At 45.8% G+C, this 11,137-nt stretch overlaps 1 non-coding gene across 1 annotated transcript; it reads left to right on the forward strand.

Moving 5' to 3' along the window:
• Window positions 1-345: 345 nt before the first annotated feature.
• On the forward strand, window positions 346-503 carry LOC119627474 (U1 spliceosomal RNA). Its single transcript, XR_005243663.1, has one exon. It is a non-coding gene; the product is annotated as a U1 spliceosomal RNA (small nuclear RNA).
• The last annotated feature ends 10,634 nt before the right edge of the window (window positions 504-11,137 follow it).

Genomic DNA, 11,137 nt, shown 5'->3' on the forward strand with positions numbered 1-11,137 from the left:
CACACACACACAGTTACAATTATAGCTCCCTAGCCAAGGAAGACTTATCAATGCCTACCATATGCCTAACAGAGAAACAGGAGATAGGCTTCCCATCCATAAGTTTATGACATATCTGAAGAGACAAGATTAAGTGCAAAAGACAGATTGGAACACTACAAGAAGGAACCTAGCAAAGCTCCGAACTGCTTCATGGGCAGAACTGAGTACCTGATAGACTACTGAGTACCGGGGTCACCTGGTAGGAAGCAGAGAGAGAATTGTTTACTATGGAGTTACATGGTAGTTACCAGAAATTTGTTTGTTTTCTTTTTTAAGTAATTAAAAAATATATTTTTCTTAGATATACTTACTGGCAGGGGAGATACCATGACCACGAAGGTAGTTTTCCGAGGATGAGGCTTATCCATTGCACCCTAGATGTGCTGGCCCTTGCGATTTCCCCAAATGTGGGAAACCTGACTGCATAATTTGTAGTAGTAGGGCACTGCATTCGTGCTTAAAAAATAATAATAATAATTTGTTTTAGAAAGTGCTCAAATCTTCATCCTTTCCTATCAAGAAGGAGAGGACTTCCCTGCCAGAGTTCCAAGGCAGGGTCATGAGATTCCTAATTCAAAGTCTCGTCAGGGTGGTCATCTGCCCTGCTCGTTGCCTAGTACTCAGAGGGATACATACTCCGGGGCCAGGTGGCGCCACGCAGATGATGAAATAACAAGTGATTGGGCTAATTAGCCTATTTACAATCATAAAATTGTGAAAGAACCTTTTGCAAAACTACAGATGTTTTTAGTGTTCAGAAAGTCTGAAAAAGAACACAAAATTGGGATAGGATTTGGGTCCTACCAGATGTTCACAGACGAAAAGTCCTGCTGAATGGAAAATTCTAAACGTGACCAGTTAGAAACTCTGTGGGCTTAAAGCCCATCTACAATCCTGAATAGTTCCTAGTGACATCACTTGAGGTCTCCAAGCCTGAGCAAAGGACAGGATCTGAGCTCAGAAGCCCTAAGATGGGATGGGGCACCCTGGAAAGAACAAGGAGTGGAACTGTTCAAAAGTTCACCAGAGATTTATGTCAGCACCTTGACTCAGACCAGGTGTATGATATCCCAGACAAAGAAGGGAGGCATAGAATAGAAGAAAAGCAATAGAAAATGTCCTAGACATTTACCAAACTGTCTACAAGAACAGCAGCCTCCTCTTTTGTGAGCATCTTGCCCCCAACTCTGATTTTGTGGTTCTAGCACAAAAAAAATCACAGTTACCCATCCTTCTGCCAGAGAAGAGGGCTCATGAACTGAACTGGACAGTTTCCCTATCCCTCTGATTGGCCCAAGGATTGGCATGGGACTGAACAGGAAAACTAGGATTTTCCCTAAGAGGAAAGAAAAAAAAAAAGGAAAAAACGTTTTACGCTCTGATCACATGAATCAATAAACACCCAGCCCTCCTTTCTTCTTAAACTGGTCCCAGTGAAAGATCTACCACGTACAACCAGTGGATTTGTGACTAATAAAGGAAGCATGTGGAATTCTCACCAGTTGCCTTCTGGTTTGTATCAGACTCCTACCCTGTGGCTAGGTCCTACAGGACACCCTCTGGAAGAGGGAACCATAGCTCAAGTGTGATGAAACAGGAAAGTGGCAGAGTGGAGGGGGCAGGTTCCTACTAGTGGTGATAGTGACATTGTCTAAGGCATCGTGGTGAGACAGTCATGGGACACTGAGCTAATGTGCAAGGCTGGTGTTCTGCTCAGGGGCACTCTGTGAACAGAGCTGATGAGGACAGAGTCTCATGAGCCCCTCCAACTAAAAGCTGCCCCTACCACTCCCAGCCACCTGCTTTCCAGCAGAGCTAGCAGGAGAAGCCACAACCCAGCACCCTTACACAACTCCGGCAAGCACTGAAAAGGGAGTCCGAGGTATTCATCCATTGAGAACATGAGAAATCTGCATTTTAATCCCATTTTTTACCAAAGATGGGAACTTGGTTAAGTAACAAAATCATTTGGACCTCTCTTTACTCATCTTTACAATGGGGATAGTGAAAGAACATGGCTCCTCAGACTGTTGTAAGAATTAAGTGTGATAATGTATCAAAAGCATTCAGCAGCATACCAGGCACGGTTGAGATTGTCATCATTATTAGTGTGGCCAGTAGTATTAGGAAGTGCTCTGAAAATCGTACTCTGTGAAATAAGTCAGGATCTGACATTGTAAAATCAAAAAGTGCATTCTCCCTGGGAAATAGCTAGCAGCTCCTATTGGCAAATTCCAGGCTTGGGTCTATTTTTTGCCTTTATATACTTTCTCATTTATGTTTTGATTTATGAAAACGCATCCATCATTTTCTAAGGAAAGCCTCCAGACACATGAACAAAAATGATAAAAATGCACAACAGAAACAAATAAAACCATTCGGCATGGCTAACAAGTCAGGCATTTGGCCCCAGCGGGGTAGATAAATCTAGAGCTGGGCTCAGCACCGGGACCCAAAGGTCAACAGGCTGGGACTTTGCTGAAGAAATAAAAGAAAGGGGATTCTGGAGCTTCAGCTAACAGCCTACCTCAGATCTTCTGAGAGCCTAGGAGTGAATCTTCCAGAGGCAGCCTCCAAAAGGGTCTCCAAGAGACCAGTCCAGAAACCTGTGCACAGCTGCCCTCTCTGCTCCCTCACTAGTCAGTGGGAGAACCAGCAGACTTCTCCAGCTATGCCAGGCACCCCGTTTACCCCCGTGAGGGAGGGGCCATCTTGGGGAAAACCACTCAGTTAAGAGAACTGGGGTTCCCTAGGGAACCTGTCAGCCATCCTTCTGTCTTTATCCCCTTACTCCAGAGGCATTGCTATGAGGGGACTCCCCTCCCCAAAGAATTTGCTTCAAAACTCAACATTTCTAGCTTCCAAGACAGACATCTCATTGTTGCTCAAGGCTGAGAACATGTGAGAGGAAAAGTGAGAAGGAATCCCAGCAGAATCAGGGAGGGATCCACATGGGGTGAGATGGGTTGGGGCCCTCACTAGCAGAGCACAGGTATCTCCATAAAACCCTGGCTAGCCCACAATGGTTAACAGGGTCCACCATGGTTGACAAGGCATCTTGCAGAGCCTTTCCAAGGTGATATTCTAGGGGATGACACTCTAGAGGTGTCACATTAGAACGGCTCTGCAAGATGCCTTTCTGCCCAGAGTCTGAGGGGATTCTTAGTTATAGATTGTTCTGGCCATAATCCACCCAACAAGGGGGTAATTCATGGGCTGCAAAGAGACCAAAAAGGTGGCCCAGTGTGAACACTAGGGCCCCGTGTGCCCAGTAGGGCTGCCCAAAACTAGATAACACCTGGCAGAGCCAATCAGATCTTCTGTTGGGACATCTGACTGAGACATGGGGAGCTGTCATCAAAGAGTAATGGTACATGTGGCAGAACAGAAAAGAGTAGCCAGCACACCAACTCCCCAACACCAGAGTGGACAAAAAGGGGCAAAGCCCCTGCTAATAAGTATTCACAATAACAGTGTCCATGGAGCCACAGTTGACAACAATACTCATTGTGCATAACTTTGTGCCTGGCACTGTTAGGTCCTTGTGCACAGGATCTCACCGAACCTTGACAAGGACTCCACATGGTCAGTGCTATTATTGTTACCACGGTATAGATGGCAGGAAACTGAGGCTAGAGAGGTGACACAGCGGTAAAGGGCAGAGTTGCAATCTGAACCCAGGCATTTTGATTATGGAACATGGGGTTTTATTTACTAGATTACACAAACTCCTGTCCAATCCCATATGGCCATGGACGATACCCCAGTTCTCGGTGAAGCCCAGCTGTGACTGCTGAGAAGATTTACTGTTCTTCCTCACCTCCTGGTGTGTACTTCCAATAATCCCCTATCACCCAAAGCAATGGGATTATGCCAAAGTCCCCTTAAACTGCAAGCATCTAACTAATACGGGGACACAAGTGTTCCAGAGAAGTGGCTAGTAACAGCAAAGAATGACAGACCCTCCTAACAAGATTTGGTGGCCCCCTTTTACCCTTCTGAACCTTAAAGGAAGAAACACGAGCTGAGACATTCTGGACAGGTGGCTGGTGCTGGTGAAGTTGACCTCTTCATTTCCATTTTCTGGTCCTCATAAGGGCCTTCCCTGAAGCCAACTAAATCCTTGGACAGAGAGGACCTGTGCCCTGTGCTGCACAGTAGACAGCTCCTCTCCTGAGAAGGGCTGCTGGCAAGGAGGGGCCAGTGACCCAGACCCAGTTAGCCAGATCCTCCCTGGTACAGTCTGCTGATGTCATTGAAGAAGGCCATGTCTTCTCATCTCAGCTGCTGGCCTATGAGCCTGGGGCTGCCTGCCTCATGGAAAGTGATAGAGGGAGAAGGAGAGAGGACCCCAACAACCTGGGCCGGGCATGATGACTCACACCTGTAATCCTAGCACTTTGGGAGGCCGAGGCAGATGGATCACTTGAGGTCAGGAGTTCGAGACCAGCCTAACCAACATGGCGAAACCCCATCTCTACTTAAAAAAAAAAAAAAAAAATTAGCTGGGCATGGTGGCGCATGCCTGTAATCCAGCTACTAGGGAGGCTGAGGCAGGAAAATCACTTGAACCCGGGTGTCGGAAGTTGCAATGAGCTGAGATTGTGCCACTGCATTCCAGCCTGGGCCACAGAGTGAGACTCCACCTCAAAAAGAAAAGAAAAGAAGAGGAGAGGAGAGGAGAGGGGAGGGGAGGAGAAGGGAGGGGAGAGGAGAGGAGAGGAAAAGAGAAGAGAAGAGAAGAGAAGAGAAGAGAAGAGAAGAGAAGAGAAGAGAAGAGAAGGAAAGAAAAGGGGAGAGCTGTGAGCTGTGGTGGCCCTTATGCAAGAGATGAGGCAGTTGTGTGGCCAACCTATAAAGGGAAAACACTTCCCACCTACTCCAAGGTGACTCAAGGTGGAGGTGCCACAATTAGGGGGAAAGACTTCCAGCCAAGCACAGAGGAAGGGCATGAAAGAACTTTCTAATAGCCTCAAAGCAAGATCACACAAAGATTCTACAAGACATTTTTCTTTTCTTTTCTTTTCTTTTCTTTTTAATTTTTATTTTTATTATTTATTTTTTATTTTTTATTTTTTTTGGAGACAGGGTCTCACTCTGTCACACAGGCTGGAGTGCAGTGGCACAATCATTGCTCACTATAGCCTCAACCTCCCGGCCTCAAGCAATCCTCCCAGCTCAGCCTCCCAAGCAGCTAGGACCACAATGTATGTGCCATTATGCCTAATTTTTCTATTTCTTGTAGAGTCAGAGTGTCCCCACATTGCCCAGGCCAGTCTCGAACTCCTGAGCTCAAGTAATCCACCCACCTTGGTCTCCCAAAGTGCTGGGATCACAGGCGTGAGCCACCTAGCCCAACCACAACATTTTTCCAGAAGACAAATGGACTAACCTCATATTGGTCCTGGGACCATGAAAATAGGGCAACCGGCAAGACTTGAGCCAAATATATAGACTCTCCTTCATAAATGAAAACCTCCAAAAAGCCCACATTTAGTATTTTTCATGTTCATGCGAAGGACAAGCTTCCTCCTTCACTGAAAGGAAAGGAAGGGAGAAAATTTACTTCAGGGTGGCCAGAGCTTTTCCCTGGAATGACCCAAAGGGCTTCTCTGTCCCCAGAGAACTTGGGTTTGGCCTCTAGGGGACCATATATAATATTTTCTAGGTCCCTGTGAGCACAACCTTGATGTACTGGAGATGGGAGGTCAGATTTGGTTTATATTCACAGGCAAAATTGAAGTTAGAACTCACCCCAACTCAGCAGAAAGGAGACTGCAGGACAATCAGGGCTCGAGGAGTAACTGTGAGGCAGCTTAAGTGAACTTCACACAGGACACGGTAGGTTTTCTTGTTCTAAGTAAATATCTTAACAGTTTCCAGTTTTACAAATTTAAAAACAGCTAAAAATACACACACTTATATTTTCTAGTTTTTGCCGATGATGCTGAGGCAAGTTAAGAGGGAAGATGCTAACCACAAAAACCATCCTCATTTTCATGACTAGGTGGGCAGGGAGGAAAGGAGGCTGGTCCTGCCCTGTGCTCCTCTCCTGAGGAAGTAGATAGCTCCTCTCCTGAGGAAGAGCTGCTGGCAGGGAGGGGCCAATGACCCAGGCCCAGTTAGCCAAACCCTCCCCAGTACAGTCTGCTGATGTCATTGAAAAAGGACATGTCTTCTTATCTCAGCTGCTGGCCTGTGAGCCTGGGGCTTCCTGCCTCATGGAAAGTGAGAGTCAGAGAGGGAGATAGAACCCTGACAACCTGGGCTGGGCGCAGTGGCGCACACCTGTAATCCCAGCACTTTGGGAGGCCAAGGAGGGCGGATCACCTGAAGTCAGGAGTTTAAGACCAGCCTGGCCAACATGGTGAAACCCTGTCTTTACTAAAAATACAAAAATTAGCAGAGCATGGTGGCACATGCCTGCAATCCAGCTACTCAGGAGGCTGAGGCAGAAGAATTCCACGAACCCAGGAGGCAGAGATTGCAGTGAGCCAAAATCGCACCACTGCCCTGGGCAACAGACGAGACTCTGTCTCAAAAAAAAAAAAAAAAAAAAAAAAAACTGATAACCTGGTGCCAACCCCTGGATCCAGCTGTTCCTGTATCCCATGTTCCTCTGCACTTCCAGGATCCAGCTGTTCCCATATCCCATGTTCCTCTGCACTTCCAGGATCCAGCTGTTCCCATATCCCATGTTCCTCTGCACTTCCAGGATCCAGCTGTTCCTGTATCCCATGTTCCTCTGCACTTCCCAGTTACATGAGCCAATAATTCCCTTTTTGTTTATTACTAGTTTGAGTTGAGTGTCTGTCACTTATAACTTAAATAAGCCTGCCTACAAATTCCAGCCAAGGCATTCATCTTCCGGCAAGCCTCTTTAAAGAACCTGTAGGTGCTGCTTTTGAACACGAAGCTCCCTGCTTCATTTGATCACTGACTACCAGAGAATGCAAACTCCTAGACAACATGAGCACAGCAAGTACTTTATCCTCAGTCCCTCCCTTGCCTCTGACTGTCAGCCTTTTTGATCTGGGCTGTCAGCCTTCAAACCCAATGCCAATCCCATCCCCACTTCCCACCATCATTACCATTGTCTCCCTTCTTCGTCTTTGTCAAAGTACCTCACCAGTGAAAGAAAAGTGACCTCTGCTTCAAAAATGAATAACTGCCACGAATATGGAGAGCTGCAGCAAGGGAAACCACACCTGCTTTGATAAACACCATGCCGCTGCTGCTTGGTAATGATGGTCTCTCCTTGGTGGAGCATTCTAGGGTCGGATGTTTACAGAGAAAAGGCAGGCAGGTGCCAATGCTGGAACATCAGGCCAAATCCCAGGCTTCCCCAGCCTTCACTCATTCTCATGCACAAAGTAGAGGCCCTACAATTGCTTCCTAAGACTCAGTTTCCTTATAGGTAAGCTGGAAAACATTTAGTATTAACAACCACCAGAGCTATGTCAAAGGAGAACCATCCAAAACATTGCTGAGACTTGACAAAGATGAACAGCACTCAGGGGAAGAATTCTAGGTGGATCTTTGGGTAATAGGAACCCTGAAAACAGCAACAATCCAGTAGGTGACATGTAGGGCGTGTCCCTCGCCTTCCTGGACTGGGGCTCAGCATTCCACTTGTATGATCTCATTTAATCCCCACAACACGCCCATGTGGTGGGAAGTAATTATCATCTCCGCTTTACAGAGGAGGCTCCTGAGTCTTCAAGAGAATGTGAGACTTGTCCACAGTCACTCAGTAGTGCAGCCACAGTGACCTTGAAGTCAGGCCCGGTGTCTGGCCCTTATGACCGTGCCATCCCAGGGATGTAAAAGAACTCGGCAGTTGCTCAGAATACACCTTTTACCATCTCAACGACATGGGCAATCAGGACTGCCTTGCTTCCTGCCAGGTTCCTAAGTGAATCAGTGCGCATGACTTTGAGAAACAGAAAGCTCTATAAAAATCTTGGGTATTATTACTGTCTAGGCAATGCAGTCCAAGGTGATGTCGATGCTGGTGTCCTGTTTTACTCACCTCACTCTCAGAAGATGCTAATCACATGGGTGGGAAATTTCATTAAACAACTGTCTCCTGGAGGCAGATGTTCATCCCAGAGCAGCTTGGCATTTAGTCCCTTCTCCCCAGCTGGCCTGCAGAGTCCTGGTGAGCAGCGCAGGCCAGTGCTCCAGAAGTGCTGGGATGGAAGGTCTTGAGGTTAATCCTCTTCCAGCATTCACTATCCATGCACCCTCTAAGCTTCACTTCCTCATCTGTGAACTTTCTCATCTGAGGAAGGGCTGCTGGCAGGAAGGGGCCAGTGATCCAAGTCCAGTTAGCCAGATCCTCCCTGGTACAGTCTGCTGATGTCATTGAAAAAGGCCATGTCTTCTCATCTCAGCTGCCGACCTGTGCGCCTGGGGCTGCCTGCCTCGTGGAAAGTGAGAGAGGGAGAGGGAGACAGAACTTTGGCAACCTGGGCTGGGCTAGGTTATAATAATACCTACTGTAGGTTATAATAGTACCTAACTGGGAACTGGGAACCATAATAATACCTACTAAGGGTTTTTTAGGAGATGGGAAGTTTGTCTTCTACTTTTTTTTTGAAACTACAAAATACTTTAGACATCCAAAATGTAAGTATTAATATATAACCCACCAGCAGCTTAAGAGATAAAATGTTGTAACTGATGCACTCCTGCCCCAGTTCCATTTCTCTCCTTTCCTTACCAGAGGCAACCATTCCCCCAAGTTTGATATAGATCAAGACTTGGAAAACTTTCTGAAAAGGGCCAGATGGTAAGTAGTTGCAACTTTGCAGGCCACACGGTCTGTGGCAAGTATTCAACCCTGTCCTTGGAGTACAAAGGCAGCCATAGTTGATAAGCGAAAGACCAGGTGTGGTGGTGTTCCAGCAAATTTTATTTATGCACACTGGAATTTGAATTTCATATAATTTTCAAGTGTCACAAAAGAGTGTCCTTCTTTTGATTTTTTTTCAACTATTTAAAATTGTAAAACCCATTCTTAGCTCACAAGCCACACAAAAGCAGGTGGTGGGCTGGACTTGGCCATGGGCATAATTTGCCAACCTTGGTATATATCATTCCCATGCATATTTTAATACTGCAACTCCGTATGTGTTTATCCATAGAGAGTATTGTTTAGTGAGTCTTAAAATTTCATATAAATGGTATTATATGGTACTTTTGCTTCTACAGCTGATCGCTCTTTTTCAACATCGTATTTGCTGAGATTTATGTGAGTTATTACATGTAACTTCAGTTGATTCAACTTAACTGCTATATAGGAACTCACTATATGACTTTACCACAACTTATATGTAGGATTATTTATAGGATTTTACTGTATGAATTCACTACAACTCATTTATCCCTACTCCTCTCAATGGACATTCAAGTTGTTCTATAGTTTTACAAACAATGCTTTCTGCATGTCTCCTTGTGCATGTGCACCAACGCTGCTGTAGGATTGCCCTTCCTAGTAGAATTCCATGATCACAGGGTGTTTGCTGGTCACATAAAGCCAGGAAGGAAAGGACCCACACCCAGCACCTTGTGGATCAATCACTGGCAACTCCTGTTCCTCTGGAGCCCCCTCAAGCACTGGACAGAGGAATGAGCATATATAAGTGCTTAATACACACTTTTTCACTTAATGCAAAAAGACAGAGGGGTTGGAGGCAAGGGGAGGGAGAGCATTAGGACAAATACATAATGCACGCGGGGCTTAAAAACTAGATGACGGTTTGATAGGTGCAGCAAACCACCATGGCACATGTATACCTACATAAAAAACCTGCACGTTCTGCACATGTATCCCAGAAATTAAAGTAAAATTTAAAAACTAAATAAAAAATAAAAATTTTAAAAGGCCATCATGGAAAAAAAAGTGTGGGACAAACAATGGGACCTGTGAGTGATCAGGGAGAGGAAAACTCAGTTAGATCAAAGTCTCCAAGAATGGTTTTTTTAAAAAGCAACATAGGGCTTGAAGTTGGGAGGGATGGATGGAAAACAAATGCTTCTGATGAAGGCACTGACCTAAGTGGGCTCCGAGGTGGAAATGAACATGCCATGTGCAAGGAAATCCAGGAGACCAAGTTGGCTGGAGTATTTGCAAAGTTCCTTTGGCAGGCATTGAATGCCAGGCAGGGGGCATGGGGCTTGGCTTGCTGGTCAGTGGGAGCACAGGAAAGGCCAACCTAGGATGGCCAGGGCTACCCACTGAGGATGTTAACTCAGCTGGTCCTGTGTGGTGGAACCTTGGGATCAGAGCCTGAAATCACACATACCATGAAACTGGTATGTTGCTGTTGTGGTTCTTCCAAGGCCAAGCCAAGCCTAATAAAGCTTGACTTTTTTACATCGTACCTTTAAACCAATTTAACATTTGTGACTCAGGCAGAAGTGGATATACTATTATTCATCCAGCTGAGACTGTGGAGGCTCACATTTCCCACTGTACACATAAAACAAACAATGATTGCTATTAAGGGAGAAAACTATGTTTGACATGAAATCAGAGAAAAAGAAAGAACAAAGAAAATCAACAGCATCTCTCCATTCTTTCATTCAGCATATACATATTTATTAATCCCTTTTTGTGTGTGCCAGGTACAGCAGGGCCACAGGAATGTATAAAGCATGGCATGTACCATCCACCCGATGGGTTGAGAGGGCCACTGTTGTTTTCCAATAGTAATACAAAGCAGCATAGGGTAAGTGCCAGAACTAATCTTTTGAACAATTAACATAATAGAAGTTCAACAGAATAAAGAAAGGCTAAGGAAAGCCTGGAAGAGGCACTTCCAGTTGGCTTTTTGAAGGACATAGAGGCAGAGAGGGAACAGGAGGGAACCTCAAACAGACTGGGACGAGCAGACATATGGCAGTGAAAATGAGCAAGACATATTTGGGCAGAGTGAGGCCCAGAACGGCAGGCTCCTACACTCACTGTAACGCAGCAGCACCCAGTGCTCCTGATTTGGGAATGCCGGCTGCCCCACACATCAATATTCTCTCTTCCCCCATCATCCTGGTGATACATCCTGTGCCCATCTCCCTCTTCCTCTTCCCA

This window comes from Chlorocebus sabaeus, chromosome 14 (genome assembly GCF_047675955.1).
Source record: "Chlorocebus sabaeus isolate Y175 chromosome 14, mChlSab1.0.hap1, whole genome shotgun sequence".
Taxonomy (NCBI): Eukaryota; Metazoa; Chordata; class Mammalia; order Primates; family Cercopithecidae; genus Chlorocebus; species Chlorocebus sabaeus.